Source organism: Pipistrellus kuhlii, unplaced genomic scaffold (genome assembly GCF_014108245.1).
Source record: "Pipistrellus kuhlii isolate mPipKuh1 unplaced genomic scaffold, mPipKuh1.p scaffold_m20_p_18, whole genome shotgun sequence".
Lineage (NCBI taxonomy): Eukaryota > Metazoa > Chordata > Mammalia > Chiroptera > Vespertilionidae > Pipistrellus > Pipistrellus kuhlii.
The window spans coordinates 26,554,269-26,563,471 of record NW_023425493.1 but is presented as its reverse complement, the minus strand read 5'-3'; positions in this window follow the sequence as shown (position 1 = coordinate 26,563,471).

The window sequence follows — 9,203 nt, the reverse complement described above, 5'->3', positions numbered from 1 at the left end:
ATGGGTCCAAACTCTCCATTTATATTGTATGTTTGTCTTTAGGACCCTTCGATAATCTCAATACAAACATACATAATTCTTGCATGTTTACCTTGAGCAAATCAAACCTGAACCAAACAATGTTTTTTCCTGCTTTCTTGGTTTTCTTGTGATAAGTAGTTTTTTTTTTTAAATATATATTTTATTGATTTTTTACAGAGAGAAAGGGAGAGGGATAGAGAGCTAGAAACATCGATGAGAGAGAAACATCGACCAGCTGTCTCCTGCACATCCCCCACCAGGAATGTGCCCGCAACCAATGTACATGCCCTTGACCAGAATCGAACCTGGGACCTTCCAGTCCGCAGACTGATGCTCTATCCACTGAGCCAAACCGGTTTCGGCATTGTGATAAGTAGTTTTAAAAATGTTTCATTTTAGGCAACTCTGGAATGTATTTTATCAAATCCAGGTACAAGTATAATGTTAGGTAATGTTTTTGTGATTGTCTTACAGTTTCATATTGAAAAGGTATTTTAATTATGCAACTCTGCTTCCTGAAGAGTTGGAAAATATTGAAGCACATTTTAACTACAGGAATTGTTTATTGAAATTAGTAGGGTATCTTTTTTTGGGTGTTACATCTTTAAAACATTAAAAGCCTTTCCTCTCTTGGTTAAAGGAAATGTCAGAACTACTTTGGTATTAGATAATGAAGCAATTCTGAGAGATTGTAATTCAAAACACTTGTATTGTTTATTCCTTGTTCTAGACGTTAAAGAGAGGCTTTTCACAGGACCTTTATTTTCCCAATCGCTGAAAATGTCCTCTCTGTTCTTCCTAGGACTGGGTGCAATCATATTCTGCTATTGCTTAATAGCATTCGGCTGCATTCCTTATTCATGTATTAATCAGCCTAAGATTTGAGAGCCTGGCTTGGGTAATTTGCCCCCAGGTAGCTACTTGGGTTACTAGTCTATTGGACAACCCTAACTTGAAGGAGAACAGGTTATACCACAAAATGGAAATTACAAAATGAGTTAATCTCCAAGAGAATCTCTGAAAAGACTATATACTATTTTCGATAGTAAAATATTTTTATTTCATACAAATCTAACCACTTTTTTTTGGGTGATAAGACTCTGAAGCAGGTTTTAATCAATTCTGATTAAGAGAAAGTGAAGCAAGTTTGACGTTTTAAATTTTGTGGATGTTTACTCATTTACATTTTTGTTAAGGCATCATTTGGACCGGGTCACTTATGCAATGGACACATCCACATTACTGAGCAATATGGGACACAAGCCACTAAATAAGCACACGACACTGGTGAAAACCTATTTTAGCTCTTCAAGAAGTTAGTTTGTGCCGAAACCGGTATGGCTCAGTGGATAGAGCCTGAGGATTGAAGGGTCCTAAGTTCAATTCAGGTCAAGGGCACATGCTCAGATTTTGAGTTCCATCCCCAGTAGGGGGCATGCAGATCAATGATTCTTAACATTGATGTTTCTTTCTCTTTCTCTCCCTCTCCCTTCCTCTCTGAAATAAAAAAATATTTTTAAAAAAGAGAAAGAACAACAAAAAAGAAGTTACTTTGATACTATAAATGCTTCCCTATACCTCTGATTACCCTATTAAGTACTCAGACGGCACCATCTTGTGGAAGGCCCTGCATGATCTGTTCCCTCCACAATATTTTTATTTCGTTAATCCTCCCCGGAGGATACTTTTCCATTGGTTTTTAGGGAAACTGGAAGAGAGAGGGAAAGACAGGAACATCAATGTGAAATGTGAGAGAAACACATCAATTGGTTGCCTCCTGTAGGAGCCATGACCAGAGCCCAGGCTGGGGAGGAGCCTGCAACCAAGGTACATGCCCTTGACCGGAGAACCAGGACTCTTTGGTCTGCAGGCGGAGCGCTATTCGCTGAGCCAAACAGGCTAGGGCTGTGCCCTACACTTCAGCTGTGACTTTCCTTGAATAGCTCACAGCCCCAGAATTAACTCACAGCGGCCATACTAGGTTTCTCCACTTGGAGGCATTTTCTCCTGTCAGCAGAGTCCTGTTCTTTTGCCATGGAGAGGCCAGTAACAGGCTCAGGGAAACTCAGTGTTATTTATACAGATACGGGAGCTGAGACTGACTGAGGAATGCTGGGATTGGTAGAAGAATCTGTGTCATGGAAGGAACTACAGCTGAAGCAACTAAACTTAACCAATGGCAGCTGCACCAGAGGAAACTGTCTGCCAAGGAAGCGCAATTAACCAGTGCACTTCCGGCAGGGAAACCAGTGCAGGTCCAGCGCTTTTAGCTGTGCACACTCCCCTCTGGTTTTCTTTTTAAAAAAAATATATCATTGATTTTTTACAAAAAGGAAAGGATAGAGAGAAACACCGGTCAGCTACTTCCTGCACACTCCCTACTGGGTATGTGCCCGCAACCAAGGTACGTGCCCCTGACCAGAATCGAACCAGGGACCCTTGAGTCCGCAGGCTGACGCTCTACCCACTGAGCCAAACCGGGGAGGGCTCCCTCTGGTTTTGTGAGAACACTCTGAGTTAAGAACGAACTCCTATCTGCAATGTTGAGGATTTTATATTTGTAGGAAATAAGTGAAATCTTTCTGAATAGGATTCCAGGTAAGGGGCTTATTTTGTCCCAAGCTATCTATATTGGGATATGTGGAGGTAAATTCCCTTTTTTTATTGTTTTGACATATTTGGCACTTTATCCTTTTGCACTACTGCTTGCTTCCCTATTGCCACGGTTCCTAGGCTGTAGCCTCAGGTGTGTGGATTAGAACTCTAGAATTAAGCCTCATCTGTTTTGCTTTTACCCCATTTCCTTTTCATTTCAAGGACTCCAGCCTGAAGACTGAGTTTCTCCAAGTCCTTTCATTCTGCCATACTCCTCTGGAGCGAACCCACCACATCATGCAGGTAAGACATCACTATTTCAGATTTAAAAAAAAATGATTTCAGAGAGCGAGGGAGAGGGAGAGAGAGAAACATCAAAGATGAGAATTATTGATCGGCTACTTCCTGCACGCCCCCTACTGGATGGGGCATGTGCCCTTGACCGGAACGGACCCCAGGACCCTTCAGTCCACAGGCCGACACTCTATCCACTGAGCCAAACCCATTAGGGCACTATTTCAGATTCTTGACAGAAGGCTTGAATAAACAGATTGGGAGAGTTTATTGAAATGTTCAAATGTTTAGATGCTTAAATGGGAATAAAGTGCTCTTCTGGGATACGAGTTTCGAGGTAAATTATGTGTCCTAGTGTTATGGGATACTCGTCTTTCTAAATTTTTACCTTCATTTCCCCAAACCCTCAACCCCCCACCCTTTTTTTTTTTTTTTTGTGGTTACAAAATTTTATGTGATATAAGCCCCTTTGGAGGTTTCAGAGCCCACAATCTGTACAGGGGGATACAAGGGACTGGCTCAGGGGCAAACCGTCAACCCTTGAGCTATCAAGCAGTTTTTCCTTTTCTAAGGGTACTATTTTTACAACAGCGTGCATTATACGTAGGAACAGGATTTGATCGCCTTGGGGGAGAGCAACAGAACTTCAAATTGGAGCAATGGCCCTCTGGCTATGGAGGAAAAGACATAAAAAGTACCACTCTAGCTTGTGCCCCTAATTAAAAAAAAAAAAAAAAAAAAATTTGTGACCTTGGACACATTTTCAGCTTCTCAGACTGTTTGCTCACTCACCATCTTGACCGGAAGTCCCCTGATGTGCCCCTAATTTGATTCGGTGGACATATGGTAAAAAGGTCCGCCAAACCAGAACCTTAGATTCAAGAGCAGAGACGAGAGGCGGGAGACTAGAAAGGGGACAGGCCTGCGCACAAGCTCAGGCGAACTGAACGGCTCCGCACCGACACTCTCGGAACCGCCTAGCTTGGGCCGGAAGAGCTACAGCCCCGGGTCACGTGCTCTCACCCCACCCACCCGGCCCCGGATCAGCGAGGGTGGGCGCGCCCCCGACGCTGACTTCGTGAGTTGCGCATGCGCAACGAGGGTAGCCGTCTCCCCGGAACCTCGGGCGCCTGAGGTTGGCAGAAGGTGTCCGTGTCTCCCTTCCGTTTCCCTCTTTCTTCCAGCTACTGAACATTCAAACTCGCCTGTTCAGGGCCTTGGAACCTTCCATTTCTTCATGCAACCGTCGCTTATGATTTCGTTTCTGGTTTCTTTTTAATTCCAAATATTGGATTATTCTTAGTTCCACATTCATGAATACCATTCAATGTAGCGGCTATAAGCGGCAGTGTGTATGTACCTTTTCAAGGTCAGGTGGAAAGGTAATTGGCCTGAGGCCCTTTGCTTCTCAACCTCTTGTTTGTCCCGGTTTTGGTTCAGGATGGCACTTGGGTGACTTTTACTTCTTGTCCGAAGCCTGCTGTTCCTCGTCATTTCTATATCCTGCCTTAAAGCCAGATGGCTGGATTGATCTGAGTCTCAATAGTTAGTCAAGTCGTATCCAAGGACGAATCAATTATGGAAAAACACATAGAGCAACACCATCAGAAAATGACGTGCAGCCCACATGTCAAATGATAAAGAACTTTAACATGTGGGATCTTTTTCTTTGCTGGAAGGAAAGAATGGTTTCATTGCAGGGATTTTGTAGAGGTCAGCTTGCAGACTTAGGATTTTTTTCTCCTTTTCGTTAGGGCAACTGAATTGTAGTTTGGTAGAAGTGTCTCAAATGATTGAAGCAGAACTGTCATCAAATGACACTTTTTATTAAAATCAGTAAGTCACTTTTAGAGAATATTGGCTTCAGTTTGTCTTGTACACCAGAAAAGTTTCTTTGGAGATGTGGAAGGTGGAGAAGACAATTGAATTCTTGTTTAAACAATTTTTAGAAAAATATTAAAGTATGGGTTGATGATTTTATTGAATTAGCAACTGTAAATATTTAACTTTAGTAATACTAATAGCCTCTCAGGCATTTTCAATGGTTTTTACAAACCAGTCACAAAATTGGGTAAAACAAAGGCCATTTACGTCATTTAAAATAAGAAATGAGAACATATCTGTATTTTGAGAAGCCAAGGTTTTCTGTTGGATAACATCATTTTTCAGAAAAGAATTTTCCTTTGAACAGAGTAAACATGACCCTACCCTGATCCACAGTAGGATTTATTTATTTATTTATTTTTAAAATATATTTTATTGATTTTTTACAGAGAGGAGGAGAGAGGGATAGAGAGCTAGAAACGTCGATGAGAGAGAAACATTGACCAGCTGCCTCTTGCACACCCACTACCAGGGATGGGCCCGCAACCAATGTACATGCCCTTGACCTGAATCGAACCCAGGACCTTTCAGTCCACAGACCAACGCTCTACCACTGAGTCAAACCGGTTTTGGCACAAATCCTTTTTAAAGTAAGGAGGCCTATAGCTACTGGTCAACGCCATAAAATGTGGAAGAACATACACTTAATAGACTTTTGTAATATTTTTGCTTGAGGCACGTAGGTGCTAGGAAAACAAAGATGAATAATACTCAACTCAATCCCTTGAAGAAAACAGTCTAAACATGAGATTATGAGTCAGGAGAGAAAATGATGGAAGGTAGATAGCTTGTTCCCAGGAAGTTCAGAGGGTGACAGAACCTTGAGTTGTGCACTTCCAGGAAGGTCTGACCTTTAGCGAGCTTGATTTTGTCAGTGTAAAGTTGATTAGTTTCTGAGGGACAGCCCTCTGCCTGTCTAAAGCAGCAGTGTCAATCAATGTAGAAGTTCAAAGGGAAGTTGTATATTTACATTGACTGCAGTATTGTTCAATATATTAGATCAGTGATCTCCAATAGAAATATAATACTATCCATAAATATGAGCTACAGAAGTAATTAAAAAATTTCCAGCAGCCATACTAAGACAAGTAAAAAGAAATAGGTAAAATTAGTTTCAATAATACATTTTATTTAAACCAGTATATCCAAAATGTTTAACATTTCAACATGTAATCAATATAACTATTACTGAGATGTTTTCCAAAGTCTTCAATATATATATATATATATATATATATATATATATATATATATATAAATTCTATGTATTACATTCTATATATTACAAAGCTTCAAAATCTGGGGTGGATATACAGCACATCTCAATTGAGATTAGCCACATTTCAAGTACTTATGGAGGTCTAGGATATCTCCGTATGAGAAAAAGGTAAATAGGAGGGAAAGCTACTAATCAGAAGGCTCTCTGGTGAACATAGAATCAGAATACAGAAAGCTAGATGGTCTTGAAGGATATTGGCCACACAAACATGATGACCCTACCCTGATCCACAGTAGGGTATACCATTTAAAAATATATGTTTTTATTGATCTTTTTTTTAGAAAGATAGGAACGGGGATAAGGTGGAGGTGGGAGGGAGAGACATTGATGTGAGATAGAAACATCCATTGGCTGCCTATTGCAGGCACTGAGAATTGTGCTCTGACAGGGAATTGAACCCGTGACCTTTCAGTGCACAGGACCACACCCAACCAACTGAGCCATACTGGCCAGGGGTAGGTTTCGGTGTTTGCTGTATTTAGCATGTCTTGTCTCAGAGGTACTAGACTAATACCATCACATTTTTTCTTTTGATTCTGTGTAAACTGCTGTTTTCTACTAATGTACTTAGATCTCTTGATATAGGTGGTATCTTCTGAGCTTCCTCATGGTAAAGATAGTCTTCTCTTTGTCATAAATTTTTATTTTATTTTATCACATTCCTCATAAACTTTCAATTTGTTTATATCTATATGTGTTCATTGTTCTCTATTTTAGTCAGTGAGTTAGTAGATCCTTATGTAGGTGTTCAATCTGTCTTCAGATTTTCCCATTGGAATTGCTTCAAACTAAGCTCCTGTGTTCATTCAACATGCCCCTGTCTTTCTTTCAGCACTTCCTTACTTCCTGCCACTCCAAGATGTCTCCACTTAGCTCGTCCTTTCCTGCCCCAGCCCTGGAATCAGCCATTTCTCCAAGGAGCCCTTGAGAATGGGTGCGACGTATGCCATTGATCCTCCCAGACCTCTCAATGAACAGAGAATACAGGGTGGGACAAAAGTAGGGTGATAGTTATTCTTATGGAAAAAGACAGGCAGGTTATGATTATTACAATAGCTTTATTAACTCTGTGTTTCATGTACTCACAACTGTAAACCTGTTTTTGCCCCCTCCCCTGTATGTGTGTATGTGTATACACATTTCCATAGACAGATATACAAACAATATACACATATATTTGTTCATATCTATATTGAAACCATTTTTCATGGTTTGTCAAGCTCAGTTCTCTCCGACGACTTCATTTGTTTTTTATAACAACTGCTAAAAAGGTCAGCTTTCTTTAAAGTCGCATTGTTAATTTTGCCATTTTTTTTTCTTTTTTCTTTAATAAAGTATTCATCCCTCCTCCCCCCAAAAAATGTACAGCCGGTGAGATCTATTGTTCATGCATCTTCTCCAGCAGCTGGGGCATCCCCACCTTTGGTGTTTCTGGTGTAAATCACGTGAGCTCCGTGCTTTGAGACTAGTTTAATAAGTTTAATAAGTTTAATAAGTTTACTAGCTAGTTGAATAAGTCCTTTCCTGAGGGCTCCTGAAGGGCTGCCCTGGCCAAGGAGCCAGGAATCTTCAGCCGCTCGGAGACCACCGCTGGGGTATCAGCTTATAGTTGGGATCTTCCTTCCAGAGCTTGTCCTGCGTGGCTTTGTCAAACAAGACCAGGTTATTGAGCTTGTCCTGGGCCACTTCTGCTTTTTAACACCCCCCCCCCCCCCCCGACTTGTTCACTGGGTCTTCGCCGTCCTTGGCCGACTTTCCAGCATCTTTCTTCTTCTTGTGGTCCTTGGGCGGCATCGCGGGACTCGGAGAGCGGGGATGCGCTGCTGCCTCGCCAAGAATGTCGGCCCGACACCATTTTTTTCCTTTTGAGGTCAGATTCTATTTTCTGAATTAAATTTCAAATTGTTGAACAGCCAGTATGTTTGGTCCACTGGAGTTACTTTGTTTCTTGACATTTTGTAGGTAGCCATTGCCACACACTTAATAGAGTGCCATGTCCACTATATATCTATCTCTTCCCGTGCTAGAGCAGTTTGTGGTGTATTAGCCTCCAGGTTTTAATCTTGGGATATATTGTTTACTTAAAGGTAAATAGCAAATCTATTTTAGTGGAAAAGAAAGAACATGCTTTTAAATTTTTATTTATTTTATCTTCTTTGTTAAGTCTCACCAGAGGATATTTTTTCCATTAAATTATAGAGTAGAAGGGAGGGGAAGAGAGAAACATTGATGTGAGAGAGAAACATAGATTGGTTGCCTCTCCTGCAAGCATCCTGATCAAACCTGCAACTCAGGTAGGTGTCCTTAACCGGGACATGGACTTCTGAGGAGGGACGAGGCAAGTAATCTGCCTACAGTTTCTTTAAATCAAAACCTAAAGAAACATTTATTTATTTATTTATTTATTTATTTATTTATTTATTTATTTTATTATTTTTTGCTGAGGAGTTTAAAGTGCTATGAAATTAGCAATGCATACATAAACTAATTTCTGGAATAATCTGCTTTGTGTTTTTAAAAAATATATTTTTATTAATTTCGGAGAGGAAGGGAGGGGGATAGAGAGAGAAACATCAGTGATGAGAGAGAATCATTGATTGGCTGCCTCCTGCATGCCCCATGCCAGGGACTGAGCCTGCAACCTGGGTATTTGCCCTTAATGGGAATAGAACTCCCATTCAGTGACCTCCTGTTTCCTAGGTCAATGCTCAACCACTGAGCCACACTAGCCAGGCTGGAATAATTTGCTTTTAAAAAAGTTTTTGGATGCTTTAAAATAATTGTATATTACAGAGTAACCTGAACTTTTTGTATAACTATAAAAAGTTATGCAAAATAACTCTCAAATAATATCACTGGGTCACATACATTTCTCCTCTCTGATCTGATTGATATCTTTCCAGGTTTTGTGTTTTCCTTTAGCTTTTTTTCTTTAATCTGGGTGATTGTAACTTTTCTGTGTTATATAGTTTTAAATATACATTCAAATCATTACAATGCCCCTTGCAAGATCAAAGCCTAAAACCCATTTGTGCCTTGCTTCATTATATGATTAAAGGACTTTATAACTGAATTTAATTAGAGAGACTAGGATGAAACCAATATAAACAGAGCAAGTAAAGCAACAGGC